Genomic DNA, 13,286 nt, shown 5'->3' on the forward strand with positions numbered 1-13,286 from the left:
TATACAAAAGTGCTATTCAGATTTAATGCAATTCCGATTAAAATTCCAATGACATTCTTCATAGAAATAGAAAAGTCATGAAATTTGTCTGCAAAAATAAGAGTGTGAGAATAGCCAAAACAATCCTTAGAAAGAAAAGTGACACAGAAGACACCTCAATACCAGACCTTAAATTAGACTACAGATCTATAATAACAAAAATGGCATGGTATTGGCACAAAAGCTGACATGAAGATCAATGGTACAGAGTAGAGGACACAGAGACAAACCCACATAAATACAGTTACTCATACTAGACAAAGGTGCCATAAACATGCATTGGAGAAAAGATAGCCTCTTCAACAAATGGTGCTGGGAAAACTGGAAATCCATATGCAGTAAAATGAAATTAAACCCCTATCTTTCCTCCTGCACAAAATGCAAAATGGATCAAGAATGTAGGCATTAGATCAAAGAACCCCTGCCTACCAGAAGAAAAAGTAGGCCCGGTTCCTCAACAAGACTTCTGAAGCTCAAGAAGTAAAATCAAGAATCAATACATGGTATGGTATTAAACTAAAAAGCTTCTTCACAGCAAGGAAATAATTAAGAATATGAAAAGAAAGCCTATGGAACTGGAGAAAATCTTTGCCACCTGTACCTCAGATAGAGCATTAATCTCCAAGATAGATAAAGAACTCAAAAAACACCCAAAACCCCAAATAACCCAATCAATAAATGGGCAAACAAACTGCATAGATACTTTACAGAAGAAGAAATAGGATTGGTCAACAAATATATGGAAAGATGTTCAACATCTCTAGCAACATCTCTAGAGAAATGCAAATCAAAACTACACTGAGATTTTATCTCACTCTAATCAGAATGGCAATAATCAAGAATACAAGTAACAGTATATGTTGGCAAGGATTTTGGGGAAAAGGTCCACTCATACATTGTTGGTGGGATTGGAAATTGGTGCAATTATTATGGAAAGCAGTATGGAGATTTCTCAGAAAAGTTGGAATGGAACCACATTTGACCCAGCTATCCCACTCCTTGGCATATACCCGAGGACTTAAAATCAGCATATTACAGTGATGTAGCTACATCAATGTTTATAGCAGCTCAGTTCACAATAGCAAAACTATGGAACCAACCTAAATGCCTTTCAACAGATGAATGGATAAAGAAAATGTGGTACATATACACAATGGAATATTACTCAGCCTTGAAGAAGAATGGAATTATAGCATTTGCTGGTAAATGGATGGAACTGGAGAATATCATGTTAAATGAAATAAGCCAATCCCAATAACCCAAGCTGAATGTTCTCTCTGATATGTAGATGCTAACACACAATAAATGGGGAGGAAATATAGAAGTTCACTGAACTAGTCAAAGGGGAATGAAGGGAAAGGAGGGGAGATGGAAATAAGAAAGACAGTATGAATTGGACATAACTTTCCTATATTCATATATGAATACATGACCAGTGTATCTCCACATATGCACAACCTCAAGAATGGCAAGTTATACTCCATGTATGCATGATATGTCAAAATACACTCTACTGCATATATATCTAAAAAGAACAAATAAAAAAGGTAAAAAAAAAAAATGAAAACAGAGGCTGGGGATATGGCTCAGTAGTAGTTCTGGTCTCCAAATGGGAACAAGACAAAACAAAACAACAAAAAAAGGAAGTGATATTTCAGATTCCATTCATTTTTGGATATAGAATTCCAAAATCTCAGGGAATTATTATTTCAGGTTTCAAACATTATAGGCCTTGAATTTTCTTACACTACTACATGATGTTTGAATATTATGAAAACAGCATGATATTATTTTATATAACATTTATGAATTCCAATTTATTTGGAATGACTTGAGAGGAGTCTGGGGGAGGCAAAGAGTTAACATTGATTCATTTATTCAGCATTTGTTAATGAACTCTTGTCATGTACCAGGTGACGAAGTTCCATTCCTGAACTCAAGTTCTCTGAGGAAGGTGGAAGGAGATACCACACAAACGACTGGATCCTTCTCTGAATTCTTTTCCAGGCTGTCTTCTTTGGGACTTTAGAAGTGATGATACAGTTTAAATTAGATTATTTTGTTTAAATTATTATTATTTTGCTACTCTGAGCTTTCTCCTCTCTTCCCCTGGTTCCATTTTAGAAATGAACAATTGGGAGCTGGGAGTGGAACTCAGGGGTATAGCCCTTGCCTTGCATGTCCAGGGCTCTGTCTTCAACCCTAGCACCATACACAGACACATACATAAGGCAGATGGTAACAAACAGGTTAAGTGACCAATCATGCTAGATTGTGTTTATGTTACCAGTGGGTTCATGCCGAACAATATTACTTCAAAAATGCAACTGTTCAGTGATAAATTGACCAAGAAAATTGTCTTAATATTAATGCATAGAGGTAAAACTTTTCTCCAATAAGTTTTAATTTTTTTTTTGTTGGATTTTGTTTACTTTTTTGCTTTTTAAAGATTGTTGTAAGAGGGGCTGGATATGGGGGCTCCCTCTAGTGGTGAATTTAGTACATACACTTATTTGGTCCAATACTAGAAGCTAAGGGATAGAACAAAACTGCCCTAGATGTCTCTTTTATGACAAGTATTTAGGCAGAAATCACTGGTAATTGGTTCTCTGTAATAGAGAGAGAATATGATTAAGTAATTAAGCACATGGGATTTGATGGACTTTGATGTCTAATACCAGGATTTAAGGTCTGATGCTGTCCCTCTCTCAAGCATTAGAATACATCTGGAGCATCTGGAGTTTATGTTGACACACAGCTTTCTCTGCCCAAGTCCTGGATTTTCTGATTCAGTGGGTCTGGAGTGAGGACCAAGAACATGCATTTATAGCACTTTCTCAGGTGATATTGATTCTGATGATTCCGGGACCAAATTAAATCTTATGTATTGCAAGGTTTAGCCATAGAGTGTTGTGATGATTAAATGGAATATTAGACATTAAATGCTCAGCATACTACCTGACATAGTAAATGTTCCAAAAAGGTTTTTTCTATTAATATCATAGTGTTTCCTCATTTGAAAAATTCAAAATATGAGGTAAAACTTTTAAATAATGTTGTTGAGCTAATATTGTAACCTAAGTTGTATCATTGATTTTATTTATCATTAAGGTATTTGGGCCTGGCACTGTATAAGCACTTTTAGTATACCTGTTACATTTCTCTAATTATTTATACGTTAATCTTTTTGCACATTGATTTGAAAAATTTATACAGAATAAGATAAAGACACAGATGGGGGTGTTGTGTCAAAGAGACCCAGGAGTCACTTGAAAGAGTACGACGGAAGTTGAAATGATTGAGCAACAAAATAGTAATGGAAAATAACCCAGAGTAAAAGGTCAATATCCCTGAATCCTTGCTGAAATGAATCAATGATTGAATGAATGAATAAATGAGGAAACGGAAAAGAGACAAATCTCCCATGCAGAAGAATTGCAAACAATTTTTGTAGACACTCTGTCCTTAAGGAGATGGAGGAAAACTGCCTGATTCTTATGTGTGGTCAAAAAAAAATTACAGCATGGAAATAGGAAAAAGAGTAACTTTGTGGCTGGGATTAAGGCTCAGTGGTAGAGTGCTTGCTAAGCTTGTGAAGGCCCTGGGTTTGATCCCCAGGACTGACAAAAAGAAAAAATAGCTTCATAGTGGAGAAACATGACAAAAACTACCTGAGCAGGTGGTCAAGATCAGTACTGAAAGTGGTAATTATTGTTACTAGTATGTAACATATGTAACCTTTGTATGACATGATAAAAATGGCATCTCACACCTGTGGTCTTCCTCCCGCAAGCCCCTAACCCCAGTATAATCAAGAGAAAAACATCAAATAAATCAGGGATATTTTATAAAAACCTGACTTGTATTCTTCAAAAGTGTCAAGATCATAAAAAACAAGGAAGATTTGAAAACTATTATGACCAATAGGAGCTTAAGGAGAAATGAGAAGCAAGTGCAATGTGGTATCCCAGATGAGATTCTGGAAAAGCAAATGGACATTAGGTAAAAACTAAGGAAATGTGAATAAAGTATGAAAAAAATAAAGCAAAGGTTTTTGACTTTTAGACAAAAATTGATACCTGTTTATTAGTAGTTGAGGCTCTCTGCTTCTCCCTGTTTGATAGATAGCCACATCTTCTCATGCAGTGCCAACTATGTCCCTCAGACACCATGGTGGAAGTTGGAATAGATATGGTCATATTGGGCTCCTGGTCATCAGAACTGCTTTCAATTCTGGCAGGTGAATGTTGTCACATCAATGACCCCTTCACTGATTCCAGTTATGTAGTTTGCATGTTCCAGTATGATTCCACTCATGGTAAATTCAATGGCACAGTCAAGGTTGGGAATGGAAAGCTTGTCTTCAAGGGACCCCATCTCCATCTTTCAGGAGTGAGAACCCACCAACATCAGATGGGGTGATGCTGGTGCTGAATATGCTGTGGAGTCCTCTGGCGTCTTCACTGCTGTGAAGAAGGCTGCTGGAGCTCACCCAAAGAGTGGAGGCAAAAGGGTCATCAACTCTGTCCCTTCTGCTGATGGTCCCATATTTGTGATGGGTGTGAACCATAAGAAGTATGACAACTTCCTCAAGATCATCTGCACCAACTGCCTAGCCCCCTTAACGAAGGTCCTTTTGACAACTTTGGCATTATGGAGGGACTCATGGCCACACTGTAGGCCATCGCTGCCACCCAGAAGACTGTGAATTGCTCCTCTGGGAAACTGGGCTGTGATAGTCGTGGGGTTGCCCGGAACATCATGCCTGTATCCACTGATGCTGCCAAAGCTGTGGGCAAGGTCATCCCTGAGCTGAATGGGAAGCTCACTGGCATGTCCCTCTGTCTGCCCACCTCCAACATGTCGATCATGGATCTGACATGCCCCCGGGAGAAAGCTACCAAATATGATGACATCAAGAAGATGGCAAAGCAGACATGAGAGGGCCCCCCAAAGGGCATCCTGGGCCATGCCTTGCACTATGTTGTCTCCGGTGACTTTAATGGTGACATCCAGTCTTCCACTTCCTTTTTAATTTTTTTTTATTTTTATTGTAAACAAATGGGATACATGTTGTTTCTCTGGTTGTACATGAAGTAGAGGCATACCATTTGTGTAATCATACATTTACATAGGGTAATGTTGTTTGATTCATTCTGTTATTTTTTCCTTTCCCCCCCACCCTTCCCACCCCTCTTTTTTCTCTATACAGTCCCTCCTTCCTCCATTCTGGCCCCCCTCCTCTGGCTGAGTAATATTCCATTGTATATATATATACCACATTTTCTTTATCCATTCATCAATTGAAGGACATCCAGGTTGGTTCCACAATCTGGCTATTGTGAATTGAGCAGCTGTGAACATTGATGTGGCTGCATCTCTGTAGTATGCTGATTTTAAGTCCTTTGGGTATAGGCCAAGGAGTGGGATAACTGGGTCAAATGGTGGTTACATTCCAAGCTTTCTGAGAAATCTACATACTGCTTTCCAGAGTGGCTGCACTAATTTGCAACCCCACCAGCAATGTATGAGTGTACCTTTTTCCCCACATCCTCGCCAACACCTATTGTTGCTTGTATTCTTGATGATCACCATTCTAATTGGGGTGAGATGGAATCTTAGGATAGTTTTGATTTGCATTTCTTTTATTACTAGAGATGTTGAACATTTTTTCATACATCTGTTGATTGCTTGTAGATCTTCTTTTTGGAAGTGTCTGTTCATTTCCTTAGCCTATTTGTTGATTGGATTATTTGTATTCTTGGTGTAGTGTTTTTGCATTCTTTATAGATTCTGGAAATTAGTGCTCTATCCGAAGCATGAGTGGCAAAGATTTTCTCCCATTCTGTAGGCTCTCTCTTCACATTGCTGATAGTTTCCTTTGCTGAGAAAAGCTATTTAGTTTGAATCTATCCCAGTTATTGATTCTTGCTTTTATTTCTTGTGCTATGGGAGTCCTGTTAAGGAAGTCTGATCCTAAGCTGACGTGTTGAAGATTTGGACCTACTTTTTCTTCTATAAGATGCAGGGTCTCTGGTCTGATTCCGAGGTCGTTGATTCATTTTGAGTTGAGTTTTGTGTAGGGTGAGAGATAGGGGTTTAATTTCATTCTGTTGCATATGGTTTTCCAGTTTTCCCAGCACCATTTGTTGAAGAGGCTATCTTTTCTCCATTGCATATTTTTGGCCCCTTTGTCTAGTATGAGAAAATTGTATTTATTTGGGTTTGTGTCCGTGTCCTCTATTCTGTACCATTGATCTACCTGTCTATTTTAGTGCCAATACCATGCTGTTTTTGTTACTGTTGCTTTGTAGTATAGTTGAAGTTCTGGTATTGAGATACCCCCTGCTTCACTCTTCCTGCTAAGGATTGCTTTAGTTATTCTGGGTTTCTTATTCTTCCAGATGAATTTCATGATTGCTTGCTGTATTTCTGTAAGGTACATCATTGGGATTTTAATTGGAATTGCATTGAATCTGTATAGCACTTTTGGTAGTATAGCCATTTTGACAATATTAATTCTGCCTATCCAAGAACATGGGAGATCTTTCCATCTTCTAAGGTTTTCTTGAATTTCTTTCTTTAGTGTTCTGTAGTTCTCATTGTAGAGGTCTTTCAACTCTTTTGTGAAATTGATTCCCAAGTATTTTATTTTTTTCGAGGCTATTGTGAATGGGGCAGTTTTCCTAACTTCTCTTTCTGAAGATTCATCACTTATGTATAAAAATGCATTGGATTTATGAGCATTGATCTTGTAACCTGCTACTTTACTGAATTCACTTATGAGTTCTAAAAGCTTTCTGGTGGAATTTCCCGGTTCCTCTAAATATATAATCATGTCATCAGCAAATAGGGATAGTTTAAGTTCTTCATTTCCTATTCATATCCCTTTAATTTCCTTGGTCTGTCTAATTGCTCTGGCTAGAGTTTCAAGGACAATGTTGAATAGAAGTGGGAAAAGAGGGCATCCCTGCCTTATTCCAGTTTTTAGGGGGAATGCTTTCAGTTTTTCACCATTTAGAATGATTTTGGTCATGGGCTTAGCATAGATGACTTTTACAATGTTAAGGAATGTTCCCACTATCCCTATTTTATCCAGTGTTTGGAGCATGAAGGGATGCTGTATTTTATCAAATGCTTTTTCTGCATCTATTGAAATAATCATGTGATTCTTGACCTCTTAAGTCTGTTGATATGGTGAATTACATTTATTGATTTCTGGATGTTGAACCAACCTTGAATCCCTGGGATAAAACCCACTTGATCATGGTGCACTATCTTTTTAAATATTTTTGTATGCAATTTGCTAAAATTTTGTTGAGAATTTTGTTCATTAAGTATATTGGTCTAAAATTTTCTTTCCTCGATGTGTCTCTGTCTGGTTTATCAGGGTGATATTGGCTTCATAGAATGAGTTTGGAAGGGTTCCCTCCTCTTCTATTTCATGGAATACTTTGAGGAGTATTGGAATGAGCTCTTCTTTAAAGGTTTTGTAGAGCTCAACTGAGAACCCATCTGGTCCCGGATTTTTCTTTGTTCGTAGGCTCTTGATGAACTCGTATTTCATTACTTGAAATTGATGTATTTAAATTGTGTATGTCCTCCTGATTCAGTTTAGGTAATTCATATGTCTCTAGAAAACTGTTGATGTCTTTGAGATTTTCTATTTTGTTGGAGTATAGATTTTCAAAATAGCTTCTAATTATGTTTTGTATTTCATTTGTGCTGTTGTGATATTTCCTTGTTCATTCTAAATTTTAGTAATTTGGGTTTTCTCTCTTCTCTTTGTTAGTGTGGCTAAGGGTTTATCAATTTTGTTTATTTTTTCAAAGAACCAACTATTTATTCGGTTAATCTTTTTGATTGTTTCTTTTGTTTCAATTTCATTGATTTTATCTCTGATTTTAACTGTTTCCTGTCTTGTACTACTTTTGGTGTTGCTCTGTTCTTCTTTTTCTAGGGCTTTGAGCTGTAGTATTAAGTCATTTATTTGTTGATTTTTTTCTTCTTATATTGAATGTGCTCCATGGAGTAAATTTTCCTCTAAGTACTGCATTCATAGTGTCCCAGAGATTTTGATATGATGTGTTTTTGTTCTTGTTTACTTCTAAGAATTTTTTTATTTCCCTCCTGATGGATGGAAGTATCCATTCATCATATAATAGTATATTATTTAATCTACAGGTGTTGGGGTAGTTTCTGTTTTTTATTCTGTCATTTATTTCTAATTTCAGTTCATTATGATCTGATAAAATACAAGGTAGTATCTCTATCTTCTTGTATTTGCTAACATTAGCTTTATGGCATAAAATATGGTCTATTTTAGAGAAAGATCCATGTGCTGCTGAGAAGAAAGTGTATTCGTTCTTTGTTGGATGGTATATTATATACAAGTCCGTTAAGTCTAAATTATTGATTGTGTTATTGAGATCTATGGTTTCTTTGTTCAATTTTTGTTTGGAAGATCTATCCAGTGGTGAGAGAGGTGTGTTAAAATCACCTAGTATTATTGTGTGGTGGTCTATTTGATTTCTGGAATTGAGAAGGATTTGTTTGATGTATATGGATGAACCAATGTTCGGGGCATAGATATTTATGATTGTTATGTCTTGCTGATTTGTGCTTCCCTTAAGCAGTATGAAATGTCCTTCTTTATCCCTTCTGACTAACTTTGGCTTGAAGTCCACATTATCTGATATGAGAATGGATACTCTGACTTTTTTGCTGTGTCCATGTGCATGGTATGTTTTTCCCCATCCTTTCACCTTTAGTGTGTGGATATCTCTTTCCATGAGATGAGTCTCTTGCAGGCAGCATATTGTTGGATCATTCTTTTTAATCCAATCTGCCAGTCTACATTTTCTGTTTGATAAGTTCATGCCATTAATATTCAGGGTTATTATTGAGCTATGATTTGTATTCCTGGTCATTTGGCTCATTTTTGTTTTTTGACACGACTTGGTTTCTCCTTTATTTGGCTATACCTTTAGGATAGTTCATCCCTTTGCTGATTTGCATCATTGTTTTTTGTCTCTGCCTCATGGAATATTTTGCTGAGAATGTTCTGTAATGCTGGCTTTCTTTTAGTAAATTCTTTTTGCTTTCATTTATCATGGAAAGATTTTATTTTGTTGTCAAATCTGAGTGTAAGTTTTGCTGGGTATAAGATTCCTGGTTGGCATCTGTTTTCTTTCAGGGCTTGAAAAATGTTGTTCCAGGCCCTTCTAGCTTTTAGGGTCTGGATTGAAAAATCTGGTGATATCTGTATTGGTTTCCCCCTGAATGTAATGTGATTCTTTTCTCTCACAGCCTTTAAAATTCTGTCTTTATTTTGTATGTTAGATATTTTCATTATAATGTGCCTTGGTGTGGGTCTGTTGTAATTTTGTATATTTGGAGTCCTATAAGCCTCTTGTACTTGATTTTCCATTTTATTCTTCAGATGTGGGAAATTTTCTGATATTATTTCATTGAATAGATTGTTCATTCCTTTGGTTTGTTTCTCTAAGCCTTCCTCAATCCCAATAAGTCTTAAATTTGGCCTTTTCATGATATCCCATAATCTTGTAGATTCTATTCATGATTTCTTACCATCTTCTCTGGTCAACTTTGTTTTCAAGATTAAATATTTTGTCTGAAATGTCTGAGGTTCTGTCTTCCAGGTGTTCTATCCTATTGGTTATGCTTTCTATGGAGTTTTAAACTTGGTTTATTGTTTCCTTCATTTCAAGGATTTCTGTTTTTTTTTTCCAGTATCTCTAACTCTTTATTGAAATGATCTTTTGCTTCCCGTATTTGCTCTTTTAACTGTTACTTGGTGGGATCATTCAATGTCTGCATTTGCTCTTTCATCTCATCATTCAATGCCTGTATTTGCTCTCTTATCTCATCGTTTGCTTCTCTGATCGTTTTAATTATATACATTCTGAACTCCCTTTCTGACATTCTTCTGCTATGCTGTCTTGTGTTTTATTGATATAACATCTAGGTTTGTTTGGGACATTTTCTTCCCTTGTTTTTTCATATTGGTCAGGTATCAGTGGAACTCTGAGATATTGTAGATTTCCTCTATTGGCTTATAGTGTCCCTGTAGATTTCCAGTATATCACCTCCTAGCCTTCAGTAGCCTGAAGTCTTGGAGGAAGTTGATAATGTGGTGCTCCACAAGGAAGCTGCCTCTCTAGGGTTGATGGCCTTCAGGTGGGGTATATTCCCTGCTAGTGGGCAGAGGTACCTCCACTTGTTGACTGATGGTCTGCCAAAGGGGAACTAGACTGCGGGCTGAGGCATGACTGGTCTGGGCTGGCTGCCCAGGCCAGGGGAGCCTAGTTGTGCGCAGAAGCCTCTCACTGGGCGGTCCTGCTCAGAGAATCTGCCTGTGGTCAGGGCCTGCTGCTGGAGGGAGCTTGGCTGTGCGCAGAAGGCCAGTCTTCCACTTTCAATGCTGGGGCTGGCATTACCCTCAATAATCACTTTGTCAAGTTCATTTCCTGGTATGAAAATGTTGCTGTGGCGCCAGGGTGATTGACCTTAGCCTGGCCTGCAATGAAGAGCCCCTGGACCACCCACCTTATCAAGAACATGAAAGGAATAGAAAGACTTTCAGGTGTTGGAGAGTTTCTGCCTCAACTCACAGAATCCCCCCTCCTTCCAGTTTCCATCCCAGACACCTGAAGATGGCAAGGTGCTTAGGGAGCCCTACTTTGTCACATACCATCAGTAGTCTATTGAACTTAGATGTGGGGTGGGTTCAGGGAGAGAGAAAGAAAGAGAGAGAGAAAGAAATCCCATTAATACTGAAAAGCGTATTGAGGAAAAAATATCAATGCTATCTTAATAAAATGGTATGTTAATATAGGTGAAGATGTCTGTCTATTTTTATCTGTGTATCTATCTACCTGAAGGCAGAGGCAGAGCATATATATGTATAACATGTATAGTAAACATAAAGGCAATCTTATAAAAATAGGAATTTTATGTGTATTTCTTTCTGTATTTTGCCTTGGGCATTATGCAATTAATTTACTTTATGAAATATGTCAAATATATAGAAAATAGTTAACAGACACCTCTATACTAACTGGGTAGATTTTTCTGTATTTGCTTCAGGTTTTTAATAATCAAATTCCAGATTAAGTCAAAGCTCCATTCCATTTTCTTCAGGATAAAAATTACTCCTCTGACCCCTAGTTTTTTCTCATGATAGTTCTTTACTTCAAGTTGGTGTGTGTTCTTCTCATGTCTGTTTTTTGTATTTTTGCTTTATATGCATGTAGGCATTAATAATATCATTTTAAAAAACTTTTTGTAACTGGTACAATATTTTACATACCTTTTTGGAATTTATTTTTTTAAAATACAACATGATGTTATAGAAGTTTATCTGTATTGTTACATTTAGTATAGTATGATTTCTATTGTATTAATGAATCACAGTGCTGATGTTGGTTGTTTTCAGTTTTTGTTATCACAAAATAAGCTGTAGTGTGTAAATACTTGATTTTCTTCAGGGTAGCTATACAGATTGTCTTTTCATGTTGTTTGCAATAACTTTTGCAGGACAGGAGTTTTTAATTTTAGGTTTTTAATTAAGTTATATCAAGTTAGAATTTTTTTTTGTATATGTCATGAGGTAAGGATCTAATTTTATCTTTTTCCATATGGATAACCATTTATGCCAAGTTAATTTATTGAATTATTCATCCCCAGCTGATTTTTATTACTACTTCAATGTTATAACTAGTTTATATGCATAGGTTGGTTGGTTTGGGGGCATTCTATTTCATTGGCCTGTTTGTCTATTTCTGTGCCAATACTAAACTATTTTAACTACAGATAAAATATTCTGAAGGATTAAATGACTCAAGACCAAGAGAAACTCGTTGGTAGATTTATAAGATAAACCAAGTTGGCTTTACAGGAATACCTGTGTTCTGGCATGATTTGTCAGACTCACTTTGTACCTTCTCTGCTGATCACTTGGAATAGGAAGCACCATTTTAAACTGAAAATTCCAAGTTCTTCATTTAAGCAATCTCTCTGAGATTGTTTTGGGAATAGTTAGCCTGCTGAATAAAGAGTTGAAGCACCCATTTTGTCTATTAGCTTAATGGTCAATGAAACAGTATGTTTACATTTTAACAACAGAATATTATAGTAGAAACCTGGGTTAAATCATAGCTCTTTGTGCTTTTATACTCTTGACCAAAAGCCTAAAATTCTACAATAGTCTATTTGAAATAATATATTTTACTTGTACTGGAGACACTTAAGATGTATAATATTGACAGGGTTAGTCTAAAGGGAAGAAAGGGTATATTTCTTCAGATTACCAGTTTTCAGATATACTTCTCATTGTGATAGCAGAAGCTAATAAACAGTGTTTATATGACAAATGCCATGAAGTGAAAAATGCAGAGATTTATTATAGTCTAGATCTATGTTGTGGAAGTAAGTAAAACATTTAAACATTTTTGAAACATGTGCTAAAAAGAAATAGATTTTTTTCATGTCCAGATATATATTTTTTCATGCCCAAATATATTTTTTCATGGTGGGCATGGTGGTGCCTACATATAATTATGTTTACTTGGGAGGCTGAGGCAGAAGGATTGCAAGTTCAAGGCCAGCCTGGGCAACTTACCAATACCATGTCTCAATATAAAAAGGGGCTGGGGACGAAGATCAGTGGTACAGTGCCCCTGGGTGGTTCAGTCCTCAGTACTGTAAGGGAGAGGGAGAGGGAGAAGGAGAGGGGGAGGGGGAGGGAGAGGGAGAGGGAGGGGAGAGTGAGAACCTAAAATTCTTTCCTAAAAAAATCCCACATATTTTGTGCTTTAAAAAAGTAACCTGGAACTTGTAAACCCACTGTTAGACCCTATCGGATATCTTCCACTTCTCCATAGTGATGATCACAACTATAAGTAAATATCAGGTTGGGTCCTGCTGATTTGTGGACTGCATCTGTGTAGATACCATGGCTATATGTGAACATATCAGAAGGTGACCAGGAGCAAATGTAATAGATGCTCGATATATTTTGCTTGAACACATATTTGCTAAATATAATTATATGTTTTTCCAATTTGTAATTTGCCTCTTAACTTTATGTTTTCAAAAAAGCAGACAATCCATTTTAGTGGTTTTTACCACTGTAATTTGCTTTTATATTTTTGAAAGCCTTTTTCCCAAGTTGCAATAATTAAACATTTACCTTTTCTCCCCTATAACTTGTATAAGGTTTTATT

Source organism: Sciurus carolinensis, chromosome 1 (assembly GCF_902686445.1).
Source record: "Sciurus carolinensis chromosome 1, mSciCar1.2, whole genome shotgun sequence".
In the NCBI taxonomy this organism is placed as follows: domain Eukaryota; kingdom Metazoa; phylum Chordata; class Mammalia; order Rodentia; family Sciuridae; genus Sciurus; species Sciurus carolinensis.